This window comes from Myodes glareolus, chromosome 17 (assembly GCF_982192425.1).
Source record: "Myodes glareolus chromosome 17, mMyoGla1.1, whole genome shotgun sequence".
Classification (NCBI taxonomy): Eukaryota; Metazoa; Chordata; class Mammalia; order Rodentia; family Cricetidae; genus Myodes; species Myodes glareolus.
In genome coordinates, this window is record NC_142042.1 from 64112334 (window position 1) to 64126700 (window position 14367).

At 38.6% G+C, this 14367-nt stretch overlaps 1 non-coding gene and 1 pseudogene across 1 annotated transcript; one reads left to right on the forward strand and one right to left on the reverse strand.

Annotated features, from left to right (window-relative positions):
- The first annotated feature begins 3096 nt into the window (after window positions 1–3096).
- LOC125414747 (serine/threonine-protein phosphatase 4 regulatory subunit 3B-like) lies at window positions 3097–5054 on the forward strand (annotated as a pseudogene).
- Window positions 5055–11099: 6045 nt separating this feature from the next.
- Window positions 11100–11206, reverse strand: LOC125415158 (U6 spliceosomal RNA). Its single transcript, XR_007236540.3, has one exon. It is a non-coding gene; the product is annotated as a U6 spliceosomal RNA (small nuclear RNA).
- Between the last annotated feature and the right edge of the window lie 3161 nt (window positions 11207–14367).

Consider the following 14367-nt stretch of genomic DNA (forward strand, 5'->3'; position numbering starts at 1 on the left):
AAGACAGAACAAAGTTATTCATAAAAAGGAAATAGATTTTGGCCCGGTGGTGGTGGCACACGCTTTTAATCTCAGAACCCAGGAGGTAGATGCAGGCGGCTCTCTGTGAGTTCGAGCCCATCCTGATCTACAAGAGCTAGTTCCAGGATAGGCTCCAAAGCTACAGAGAAACCCTGACTTGGAGGGAAAAAAAAGGAAATAGATTTTAACCTTATGTAAGAAAGAACATTTTAACATCTGATCAGAAAAGACAGTGTGTTCTTTCTAAAATAGTTTGTTGTCCTGTAAGTCTTATTTTAAAAACTATTTTAACATTCAATGTTTTATTTTTTGTATGCCCTTATCAAGCTGAATTTTGTCAAGTATTATTTCCTGGTTCATATAAAAGCAAGATCCCTATAGAAGTTGTGTTCTGGCCCTTTCTTTCTATAGTAAGTATTAGTAGTGTGAGATTTCAGTCAGGTTGTCCCAGAGGTTCTAAAGCCAAGGTTCATGGTTTCCCTTAGTGTGTTCATCACAGTAGCAAGGTAGGGCAAGGAAACTCCTCCCCTATAATTTGAGTTGGTGCTTTTCTATTTTATTGATAACAGATGTCAAAAGAAAAGACCACTCCATCTCTTCAATTCCTTTTTCTGTCAGTGACAAGCCTTCACAGCCCAGGCTATCCTAGAGCCTGCTATATTATCCAGGCTGGCCTTGAATCTCAATTCTTTTGCTTTTCTCCCCTGCAAGTTGATATTATGGGAATTTGCCACCATGCCTTGCATGAGAAAAGGTTTTATGGTATGTGCCAGTATCTAGTTTTTTTTGTGTGTGTGTGCTTTGGATATGTTGGGAGAAGAAAAGACATTATTTTATCCTTTCTGCAAAAGTGCAGTGCACTGTGTGCTTATATACAACGTTTCATTAAATATGTGACTTACTTCAAACTGACTATTAAATGAAGCCAGATTCAAACATAAATCTACATATTCTTAGGAAATGGTGAGCAGGAAACTGTGTTTTGGAGCTTTGGAGATAGTTCTTGGGGAGTAGAATGTTTCACCCAGAGAATTTGGAGCTTTGGAGATAGGTCTTGGGGAGTAGAATGTTTCACTATAAGAAGTTTGCTCCCCAGACAGACAGAATTTAAGAGACAGAGTTTAGAGATGAAATAGTGTCTTCTGGACATGATTCAGACATTCCACTTATGAACTGATCATGACTGTGGTTACAAGTACAATATTGGGCCCGCCACCACTTCACCCTGCATGGGGGAAAGGCTCATAAAGCTCACCCTCACTGAGGGACTATGTGAAGTTATTGTGTGTGTGTGTGTGTGTGTGTGTGTGTGTGTGAGAGAGAGAGAGAGAGAGAGAGAGATATTTTTCTCCAACAATATAATGATTGAGAAGTTGTCCATATTCCAATAAATAACCCCCAATTTTATGTTCATACAAGCAGTTATAAAACCATGATCAAAGTTAGTAGGTGATAAAAAAAATAGCAAAGCAAGAGGAGGCTTAGTGGGAAGAAGAGTTTTAGTGGAAGAGAGGAGGGAATGGAAGGGCAAAAGGGAGTGACAATGAACAAAAAGGTGTGTGTGTGTGCTTGTGTGTGTGTGTGTGTGTGTGTGTACGTGTGTGTGTGTGCGTGAACTGTCAAAGAATGAAAAAATTAAAAAGTCAACCTCAAATCACATCAGAGCTTCTAATTATATAAGAGAATTAGATGCTTAGAAAAATTGCTTCCCCAAACTGAAAATTTGCTCTTCAAGAATAAACTGAAACTTATTCCTGGTGGAAGCAGGTGAAATGTGTCTGTAGTGCCATCTACTGGATACAGAGGAGATCCAGAACATTCTGTTCATTTTCTTTCTCCCATGTTGTTTACGACAGTTCTTTGTAGCTTTAGCTCTATGAATGAGGATACTTATGAGACAGACAGAGAGATGGAAAGATATTTAGATAAATGGTAGAAAGATAGATAGATGATAAATGGATGGATGGATAGATAGTAGGTAGGTAGGTAGATAGACAGATAGACAGATAGATACAGAGAGACAGACAAGGTAAGACAGATAGAGACAGAATATTTAACAAGCCATGATTAGGAGAGAGTTTATATTAATACTCTTCAGTGTACTTATGTGATGTAAGTTGTAATGTTTATATTATATAAGATTTTTTTTGAGTCTGGCAATAACCGTTAAGTATGGAGCTGAAGGAGTAAGTTTTTGCTGGTTTATATTCCACAGACTCAAAAGAGTGCACTCTGCTTTCCAGTACCATCAGATCACTGTGAATGACTGGAGGACCCTAGAGAGAGGACCTCTGAGTTTTTCTTTCAGCCAAACTCAATAAATGAGGATTGTCAATAAAATTTTGAATAAGCAGTGAATTTCACCTCTTTATCTTATTTTATAAATCATAAGAGTGGAAACAGATTTAAACAGGTAAATAATTGAAGACAGAATTTTAGGGGACAAAAATATGTAAGCACAAAGCATGTTAAGTAAGTACATGGAGGGGAAGAAGGCAAGAAAATCTGCAAGAAGGCACGGCAATCCCATGTGAAAAGGTTGAAGAGCAAATGGAAGATAGAAGAGACAGAGACAGAGAGCCTCATCTTAAGCACCTTTGCTTCTCCCGTACTGGGCCGTTCTCATGATCCAGGGACAGAACCAGACCAGGAGCTAGTGGTTATCTGGCTTTTAAGCGCCCTGCGTGCTGGAATTGCCTCCCAATTTGCTTTAGTAGATTAGTTCTATTTCTTCGGTTGTAATTACATCATTCATGGGTTGTTTCTGACCATCATTTTGACAGTTGTGTTTCAATGGCTCTGACTTGTCTATATAAGATCACTGTTGTTTTCTTTTTATGGATTCAGTTGGTATAGCTGATTGACTATGAGATGATCCTGATAATAAATTGTCCATAAATCGATCAACATCTTTCTCTTGTGTGGAATACAAATTCTCTATAGGGAACTCGGGCCTCTCCTGAACCGCTGCCACCACTGTGGGCTCACAGGAGTGAGGGCCACCAGTGAGGTGAGCGAGGAGGCGGCGACTTGAGCACGGGAGGGCAGGGTGGAGACAGCAGCCACCATGTCTGATACACGGATACACGGCGGCGGGTGAAGGTCTACACCCTGAAGGAAGACCCACAACAGGACGACGGGGTACCTCTCCTCCACTTAAGTCGAGGAGCTCAAGGGGATGTCGCTGCTGGTCCGTGCTGAGTCCGACAGATCTCTACTCTTGGAGTCAAAGATAAATCCAAACACTGCATATCAGAAACAACAGGATACATTAATTGTTTGTCAGAAGCTGAAAATTATGATCTGGCTCTAAGTTTTCAAGAAAAAGCTGGCTGTGATGAGATCTGGGGAAAAATTTGTCCAGTGCTGGTAATCTGACCCAGGTTTTAATTCATACTAAATAAATGCTCTGCTGCCTTTAATCCCAGCACTAGAGAAGCAGAGGCAGGAGGGTCTCTGAATTTGAAGCCAGCCTTGTCTACAAAGTGAGCTCCAAGGAAGCCAGGGCTACACAGAGAAACCCTGTCTCAAAAACAAAAACAAAAACAAAAGAAGTGCTCTGCTCCTGACCTGCATCCTCAGTCTTAGACAGTTTTTTATTTGTTGTAACTGATTATTCCACTTTAAATTAAGAACAACAATATTACCATTTTTAGATTTTTCTTTTTAAAATGTGAACAAGACTGTGAATATAACTCAGTTGGTAGAGTGCTTCCCTAACATACAGGAGGCCCTGGGTTCAGCTCCAGCTTGGTTAAGCCAAGCATAGTGGCAAGCACCTGAAATCCCAACAATCAGGAGGTAAAAGTAAGAGAATCAGAAGTCTAAAGTCATCGCCAGCTTTGTAGTTCAACATAAGGACCTATCAGTAGAAGTTACACAGGACCTCACTGATGAGTCAGAAGAAGAACGATTTGAAGAAATGCCAGAAACTAGGCGTCTAATTGCCCTGCCCACATGTGAACTCAGTAAACTTGAAGCGATTGCTGACTTAGTTACCTCAGTTCTTTCCTCACCTACTGTAGGGAACAGCTGGCTCTGGCCTTGGAAAATGAAGGCTATATCAAAAAATTACTGCACCTGTTCCAAGCTTGTGAGGACTGAGAAAACACTGAAGGTTTGCACCATCTATATGAGATTATTAGAGGAATCTTATTCCTAAATAAGGCAACTTTTTTTGAGGTAATGTTTTCTGATGAGTGTATCATGGATGTCGTGGGATGCCTTGAATATGACCTTGCTTTGGCACAGCCAAAAAGGCATAAAGAATTCCTGACCCAAATTGCAAAGTTTACGGAAGCACTTGAGTCGATTGAATATGTTCAGACATTCAAAGGATTGAAGACAAAATATGAACAAAAAAAGACAGACAAAAGCAGAAACTGAATAGTGTACCATCTATATTGCGTAGCAACTGATTTCGCAGAGATGCAAAAGCCTTGGAAGATGATGAAGAAATGTGGTTTAATGAAGATGATGATGAAGAAGGAAAGGTAGTTGTGACACCAATTGAAAAATCTAAGATCGAAGATGATTTTCCAGATAGTTATGAAAAATTTATGGAGACTAAAAATGCAAAAGAAAGTAAAGACAAGGAAAACCTTTCCAAAAGGACGTCTTCTGGTGGCTTCAGATTTGCTTTCTCCCATCCTCCCCACCCCAGTGCTGCTAATGGAACAAGCAGTTCAAACAGTAAGTCTGTGGTGGCTCAGACAGCACCAGCAAGTTCTAATGGATCCTCTTCCAAAATTGCAAACTTGGCTGCATCAGTGACAGCCACTAAGGGGAGTTTGGTTGGCTGAGTGGACTCTCCAGATGATGAAGAGGAAGATGAGGAAGAAGAATCATCCCCCAGGAAAAGGCCTCTCCTTGGCTCATAGAATACTTGCTGGGGGACTCCCAACACATGGTCTTACTAAAACGCTGTAGCTGCTCACTGAACTCAAGTCTGAATGGGAAAGCTTTCTCATGGAATGTAACACACACGGAGTAGCAGAGACTCAGTTATCAGATAGGAAAGTCTAGTGTAAGAAACCAGGCTCCCTGAGAAGTTCATTGTTTCCTAGCTCAAAAGGTTTGCCTTTTGAGCTGTCCAAAATAAGAAGTGATTGTTAGAGCCTGGGTGAAAACTTCCCAGCTAAGAAAGTCTCAGGTTTGGGAGAAGAAGGGTTATTAATGGAGGGTTGCTTCAGGGGGTCCAACCTAGAGAACATTGTGAGACTTCAGTACCCAATAACATTGCTTGTATAATGGTGCTGGCCATGTTGTTTTAATCAGTTGCTTTTTTTAAAGAGATTTTTTTTAATGTAAAACAAATTGAACAGTCATTAGAAATAAAGTTACATTGTTGGGACCATTGCTTTAAATATTCCACAGAAGTGAAACAGCCTTTGGTGTTTGACAGGATGTATATACATACCCTAGGTAACAGCACATACTGTAGGGAACAGCTGGCTCTGGCCTTGGAAAATGAAGGTTTTTCTACATCAGTTTTTCTACATCAGAGGCTTAGTACATAAAAAAGACAAGCTGGGTTCCAAACGGATAGTTTTCTTAGCAGAACTCTGAAAGTCAGCACTTTTAGAGGTAACAGCAGCCAAGAATCACAACAGCAGTATTCTGTAATGGTCCTCCTCAAAACTCAGGAGTGGCTGGAAGAGGGTGTTCCTAGTACTCCCCCAGGACAGTCACTCCGCTTCCTCAGTACAGCGAGGTCTGCGTCTCCTTGCGGCTACTGACAAATTTATAGAGACCAGTAAAGAACGGCGCTGAACTAAGTGGCATTTACTATCTAGAAGCCATTTTCTCTAGAGGTTATATAAGTGTCAGAGTCACGCAGCATAGCACGGGAAACTTCCAGATGAGGGTGTAACACGAAAGTTGCATTTTTTTTTAAGAGAATAAAAAGCACATTTCATGTACGTAAATAAATTTAAAATAACTGAGGCAGAATATTAAGAGCTTTTATTTTTAGAACAGCGAGTTAATTGTAAATATTTTAATGTTAGTTTGCTCATCTATGATCTGAGATCATTGCTGAGATAAGACAAATGATCCCAAACTACAATTTAATGCATTGGGAAAAAACGATTCTAAAACATAGTAATTCCAGCTGCAGTCTTTGGGACAGCTCTGGAGTGTGTTGTGGGCCCATTCTCCTGGAACAGCTTAAAAGCGGCTTCCTGTGCTGGAGATTTTAGAGTTAATTTTAGCTTTGGCTGTTGTTTGGAAAAGATGGGCTGTCTGTGTAGATATAAAGTATAGTTTTTTCCATAAAACAGATGTTTATTTTGTATTAAAAATACCACTGTACTTGTTTTACATCATTTGTATACACGTGGTGATATAATGTAAAATTCTGGAATTAAATAGTGACCCTGTAATTTAAAAAAATTCTCTATGGGTAGATACGGTTTGCCTATGAATTAATATCTGTATTTCTGGACAATTTTCTAACTTTTCTGTGGCAGTTGACATCTCTTCTTTTCAGACTAGATCAGACTCTCTATACCGTACTTTGGCTTGTTATGTGAAGGAAAAGCCTATTTATCTCGTCTCTATTTGTCCTTCACCAGCCTTGGGATGACTATAATTGGAGCCTCCTTGCTTATAAAAGATTCAAACTGTATACAGTGATTGTGTCCAATTCTGACTTCCCATACTCATCTCTGGTTGTCCATATAAAAACCATATGCATTGATACTAGATTTTGGCTGTCCATGGCTATTAGTCCTTCCAGTTTGTGTCTGCTCTTGGTAAGATTCTGGTGCCGAGATCTATTCTCTACCTCTCTGTGTGAACTTTTTCTAATCACCTTCAGACCATCTATGGACTGACTGATGTTCACTTTCTCCATGAATCTTCTGATTATGGTCAGTATCCTTACTACACTGGTACCCTGGGTGTCTGCATACACTTGATCCAGATAGGTAGATGCAGATAGTCTGTGAGCAGATGGAATATCTGGTCATTCGCAATGAGATACAGTATTTGCTGTTGTTATACTAGATTCTGATATCCTTGTGTGCATCTGGAGTATTCTTGGTCATGTTGATATCCTGAAGGTTTGCAATTCTTTCCAACCATGACTTTTCTCATTGCTCTTATACAATATCTGATAAAAGCAACTTAGGGGTGGGTTTATTTTGGCTTAGATTTGAGAGGATATAGTTCCTCATGGCAAGGGAGGTAAAGTGACTTGTCTCCTCGTGTCTGTAGCTAGGCAGGCAAGAAATGAATTAGTTTTCAGCTTGCTTTCTCGATTTTATTCAGCCTGAGACCCCATTATGTGGGGGATAGTTTTAAATCCTTCTGAAATATCCTCATAGATGTTCTCAGAAATGTGGTTGTATATGCTTCTAAACCCTTCTACACGGATGATGGAGAGTCACTGACACATTTTTTTCCTCCTGTGTTGAACCATAGCTGCTCACAGTCATACCAGAGTGAGTATGGACAAGAGGTAAGAGTCCATTCCAGTGTCCACATTGCCCTTTACTAGAACTGTATTGACCATAACTGGATGTTTGTTTGCTGTTTATACTGCGTGCATAGACCTCCAGTCTTCATGTTTTCTTTACAATGGATGGGTCCTTGTCTTATTTCTCATTCATCCAAGCTTTTCATTGGCTATAACTAGGTCTCTGAGTGTTCTGGCAGGGTTCTGTCCTTCTGTGCAGGTTACAGGCTGTTACTGAACTTGTCTCTAGGCATCTGTAGTCATCTTCTGACTGTTCATGGCTGGTTCTGCGTCTTCCTTTTCTATTGGACTCATCGTCTCTGTGACTAGAACCAAACTCTCCGTGAATTTATGTCTGGCCTTGAGAATATACTACTTGTCTAGAGCTGTCTTCTGTCTGTCAATAGCTGGATGTTTGACTGTATATGTTGTTGTATCTGGATTATCTATGTATAGATGTAAACTAACCATTAGTGGATATCTGGCTCTGACGAGGCCTTGAATTAGAATGAGTACACAAACCTTTAAAATTCGTGTTTTATGTTCCCCATGATTGGATACTTAGCTTTCTTTGTGGCATATCCCACTACTTTCTCTACAGACTGCCCAAGGATTGAGTCATAACCCTAACAGATAGAGCTAATTATCACTATCTGCATATGCACCCTACAGTCTTCTCATAGCTAATCCAGAATGTGTTAATAGTACTTGTCTGTAAGTTTAGCCTAAAGTTATAGTGGTAACTTTTGATTGTCCATACGTGAACCCATTTCTGTCCCTTCTGTTGAGTCAGATTCTTCGTGGAAAGATCTGGATTCAGTGAGTAGATGACAATATTTGATTACCTCAGTTTTAAAAAGAAAATTTGCACATGTAAGTTTTATTTCTTGTAAGATCATCAGGGCGATGAATGGATGGAAGCAAGGCCCATAAATTTAGGAGAGAACCAATCACTTTCAGACTTTGAAAGGCTGGGTCCTCGATGTTTTATCCTCAGCACTTTGGGGATCCATATGTCCTTACATTTGCCACTGTTCACTTAGAGAGTGACTTCTCTAGTTAAGGATGAAAGTAGTTTTTGTCTGTGAGTATAAACACAGATATTTAGAAGGCTATTTGATACTATGACAATTTAATAAGCAATAATAATAGTTATCTCTTGTGCCTATTAGCTCTCTAGACATAAATTGTTGACTGGACCTCTGACCAGGTGTAGATTTCATTTGTGAAGCAGGCTTCAAATCTAGTTCAGCTCTTGTTTCCACATTATGGATACCATCAAAATTAATAAAGATTCAGTTTGAAGAGAAGAAAACTCTTGAAAAGGAGAAATGACAGCTCATCCACAATGGTGATAACCATACAGGTGGTAAGAAAAATATATAAGATGGGGGCAGGGTTCTGTTCTTGTCTTTGCAGGAAAACACTCATCTTCAAAAAATTCAAGGGACCCTGTATGCATTTATATTTCTAAATATATAGAGCTGGTTTTGGAGTTGGACACTGGCTTGGTCCCTCTCTAATTCCAAGCCTGTTGTTAAGATAAAAGCCCAGAGTTTCTGTTTCATGTCAGGAACCATGATATGGGACAGAAAGAAAAAAGAATTTAGAAAAAAATCTTTACTTTTCTTTGTATCTTTTTTGTCTTTATCATACCTTTCATTGACTATATATGTCTGTATATGTCTATATAAATAATGCTTAAGTTTTCCATAATGAACAATGAATTTTCCTGCAATAATTTTTGAAGCTTCCAGGATGAAGATGGGGCCCCACAACAACAACTCCAACTGGTTGATATGGCGTCATGATGCTGATAGCGCTACTACAAGACCCGTTTTGGGTACCAGCTGCACAAGATGGTTCCAACTTGGTTACCTGAAATGGTGCATATTTTTACAACATTCTGGGCAGACCGCCACAAAATATTCAGAGACTATTTGTAATCATACCAGACATTAATCTTGAAACTTAACCATCATTTTACCTTCCCAGGATCCCATAGAAAGAATGTTGTCCCCATGACAGCTCAAAGTAATTCTAGAAGACGACATCCCCTCTCCCAACAAAGTTTGTCCTCAGCGTTAGGGACAGAATTTAGGGGTTGATTATAATTAGTATACGGTTGAGGGTGGGGGGAGGAATTTTATAGACTCAGGGATCTCTTTGGGAAAAAAGGAAAAATTGGATGGGATAATAGATTGGTATAAGCTTACTCACACTAATAATAATAGTAAGTAATAGAGTGAATACTTGTGAGTTATTATTTATAGACAATTACTTTGGTACAGATTTTTGTATGTTGATACAAAGTTAAATTATATTGAATATTGTATGCATGCATGCTTCTACCTCTGCTTAAAACATATTTTATATATTGATATATATTTACAATATTGCAGTGTACATTTCTACCACTGATCAAGATACTTATACATTGTTTACATTTGGAGGTCATTATCCTCAATTATTGCAGTTGTTTAGTGTCTTAGTCCTTAAGTTATATAGGTATTAAGAATTATAGATCAATAGTCACCTATGTTTGTCATACTTATAGTTAGACTAATCAGGTTCTTTAGATACATAGAGATTATATTCTGCATAGACAGATAATCTTCAACTACTTCAAAGAGCTGTAGAAAATGGTATTTAAATAACTTAGAGTTCTGTTGACATGAGACACATTTGCTCCTGGCAGCACTGTTCTTTTCCCAAGAGAATGTTGAGCACCAAAGACACTCCACCTGGAGCTTGTTTTCTTCTTGGCAGAACTAGCCTTTGGGCAAAGAAATGCCCATACCTCAACCACTAACAAGATACATAGTATCCGTAAATAGATAAAACAGGACTGTCAAATCCTGCCAAGACAAGGTAAGATTGTTTTGAAAAGTTTCTTGCGTTTGAAAATGGTCTGTCAGTCATTTTAGGCCTTTGCCAAAGTTGGTTGCTTCAACATTGCAAATGAGACTTTGGGTTATTGCCCAGGTAGCCAGTTGTCTCTGTCATTTGTTGCACATTTTGGAAGTTGCTTGATTTCACTTTCTGCTTACTCAAGTAATATTGTTTCCCTTCTCAGATCTTCGATTGGGTTGAAGATTAGATAGTCGTAGTTACCTTTCTCATGATTTAGCCAAGCTTATTTCTGATGCAATAGAATGTTTATTAAAACTTTTGTTATGTGTTCCTTGCTTAATATTGTTTATATTGTTTGTAACTTTATATTTGGTATCTATTCCTATTGTATATAGTTGTATTGGGTTTGGATCGATCTTGTTTAGACAAAAAAGAGAGGTGATGGGGGAAGCTTTGTTAACCAATCACCTCTAAGAAGTAGAACCTAGCTAAGGTGTGGCTACCTGGAGCCCAGGAAGAAAAACTGGGACGTACCAGGTGCTTGCTCTCTCTGGGTGATTACCACAGGACAGAGTGGAGCTTGGACTTCCCATCCTCGTAGTGTGAGTTTCCCCTTATAATAAGTAAAAAAAAAAATTGTGTATCTTCAAGCTGGCCTGGTTATTTCACGAATCGAGTTAACGTTTACAAGGCTAGACAGAGAAACCCTGCCTCAAAAATTAATCAGCTTTTGTTCTGAGGACTTTGGTCCATTTGCAGCTTAGTTAAAAATATGGAATGATTCATGAATTCTCATGTCATCCTTGGGCAGGAGCCATGCTAGTGTTCTCTGTGTGTCTTCAGATGTAGTGCATGTGCTGTGGAAACTACCACTAAAATTCATACCCTCATTAAATTTATTCTCTAGAGCTGAAGGTAAATTTCGCTTTTCCCCACACAGAATTCTTCTTACATTCCCTTCCTTCCCCCTTCTTTCATCTTTCCTCCTACTCCCTTTCTTCTCTTCTCCCATCCTTTCTCTCTTCTCTCCTCTTTTCTTTTCTTTTCTTTTCTTTTCTTTTCTTTTCTTTTCTTTCCTTCTCTTCCCATCTCCTTAACTTTCTTTTTCTAAGATTTCTCACACTAAGTCCCCTTCCCATCCCACCCCATCCTTCTATAATGCATTTGTGTTTTCTGTGCCTATGTACACGCCTAAGCCTTGAACTGATGTTTGTGGACCTTCTCAGTAATGTCACTAACTTCAAGCTCTTCTGACTGACTGCAGAGTGAAGTGAGCATTAGTAGTGATGAGGGAAACTTCAGTATATTTATTCAGTACATTATTCCCATAATGATGGGAGGTGACATTTAGACACACGCCTAAGGGAAACACACAGGTTTTAAACAACTAAAGGCACTTTTCTTATGTGGTTGGAGAAGACTGTCAGGACCAAATGAACAGATCCTTATCTGTTCAGCCTGTAGGTGGCAGTGTTACTTAATGGTCTGTCTTCAGGAGACTGTTCCCTGATGTCTTACAGTTTTGAAGATAATCAGTTTTCTGAGTTTCATATGAAGTTATCCAATTAGGTCATATCTGCAACGTTCACTGTAACATGTCAATTTACATAAAAAATCAATCTGTAGTCTAGATTTGATATTATGGATGCATTAATTTACCATGGGTTGAAGTATGGGAACCATTGGTTCAACTTTAGACTTCTCATTAAGTTCTAGTAAAGTATATTGATATATTAAGGTATTTATATATTTTATACATGATTTATATACTTAGAAATGCTACCAGAGATCTGAGAGATCATCTAAGATATTTTTAACTTGTGTGATCACGGTGTTCAGAGTAAGTTTGGCTAGGTAGTACAATGGCTACCTTACCAGCCATCTTACCACTTGGTCACATCCCTTTCCTGCCTTTCCTGCCTTTAAAATATTTTTGAATATTTTAAAAATTCAAATCTGATCATGTCACATCTCTACCAAAATGTCTTGTCATTTCTTTGTATGGGATAATAGAGACCAAACTCTGGGGAGTAGTTTTCAGAGCTAATTTTGACCTGGTTTCTGTGTATTTGGAGCTATCTTGGGCTGCGTCACTCACATGCATCTTTTATGTTGGCTGTAAAAAATTACTAACAGTTTCTTGTCACCTTTGTCTTTCTTATTTTTGGGATTTTATATAAGATGTTTAATTAAACCTCTTGGATACTCTCCTCCCCAAGTTAACACATTTTCAGACATTTGTAGAAACTGACCACATGCTGCCTAAAGTTGGAAGGTTTAGAATATGTCTTCCAAGTTCAGAAGAAGCGGTCTGGACTACTGTTTCCTACCAATAATCTGATCAACTGGTCACACTATACTACTATACTTTATACCACCAAGAGCAGTCTGTTCGGCAAGCCCTTGAAAGAACCGTCTCTTTCTCCAATCATTATGACTACAATATCTAGAATGGAGTAAAATTATTAAATGCTTAATACTGTTCTTCTAAAGAATAGGATGAAACCTGTTATATGGTGAGCCATACAACAACCACATTGCCTAGAGTCTGGCCAATATATCACACATCCTTAGCTTTCTAACGGAAGATGTATAGGGTGTGTCTGACATATAGCCAGTGTCCATGGTAGGGAGATAATGTAGGATAATGGGAGGACCTCTGGTCTTGGTGGGATAGTGGCACCACGGCCCTTACACACTGACTAGGCTGCCTGCTCCTGGGCATCAGGTACTGTGTCTTGTCCATCCTCTTCCTCTATTGTAGACTGGAAATGTACTGGGAAGAAGCTATTAGTTCTTGAGAGTAGTAGAAACCAATGGCAAGTTAGCTTCACAAAGTGCTAAAGATGATTTTGTTTATTTTCTTATGAAGTTATATATGTAAATTATTTGTTAACTTATAAACCACTAACTTCTTTCTAATATTGGAACCACTCTGATAATAGTGTACAGTAAGACTGTAATTTATTCGTTTTGTTCCCATATCCTCTACTCGCTTGACTATGTACATCTTATTTGTAAGTGGTTATTATGTTGTGAGGCTTTGGGACTGCATCCCATTATTTATACCCATAAATTACATATATGGTGGTGATCATATATATTTACTTGATTGCCTCAACAGGCCATGTCAAGTGGTTGATCTATAGCTTTTAGTTTGTGTTATGTATTCTGAGATGTTCATGAAATGGCAGCATTTCTTAATGAGAAATTTTTCAAAATATATCTTGTTGTTAATGGATTCCTGATTGTATACTCAATGAAATATTAGTCAACCTTAATATAAAGGGTAATTTATGATTTGCCTCAATATAGATGACCCTAGAGGGCATAATTCTAAGTCAGACACAGAGAAATAAATGTTGAATGATTCACATATGTGGAATCTAAAAAATAGTCAAACTCATGGAAGCAAAGTGAGTAGAATAGTGTTACCAGGGTTGAAAGTGTAGGGGAAAAAATCTGTTGAACAAAGGATTAAACCCTTCTCTTACCAGATGAGTGATTACTAGAGACAATGTACAATGTGTTAGCTATAGTTAAAATTATGTGTTGTGTTTTGAAACTTCTTAAGAGGCTAGATCTTAATGTCACCACATACACATCCAGAAAAGTTAACTATGTGAGGTAATTGATCTATCAAACTTAGCTAGGTGTAGTGATTATTTCACATTGGATACATATATCAAAACATAGAATGGTATACTGAGAAAATGTTATTTTAATTTGCTATTTATTCTTTAGAAATCTGGGGAAGGGAGGTCTAGCCTTGACTTTTGGCTTCCCATCATCTGGCCTATGTTAATTCTCAAAAGGTAGTTCTTGAAAACTATCTACCCTATCCTCATACCACATATCCGCAGAGGGAAGCTTTCTGATAGATGTGAATTCATACCACAAATCCATACACAGGCCAGCACTCTAATGGATGTGGACTCACACCACAGATCCATACACAGGCCAACACTCTGATTGATGTGGATTCACACCACAGCTCCATACAGGCCAGCACTCTGATGGATGTGGATTCACAC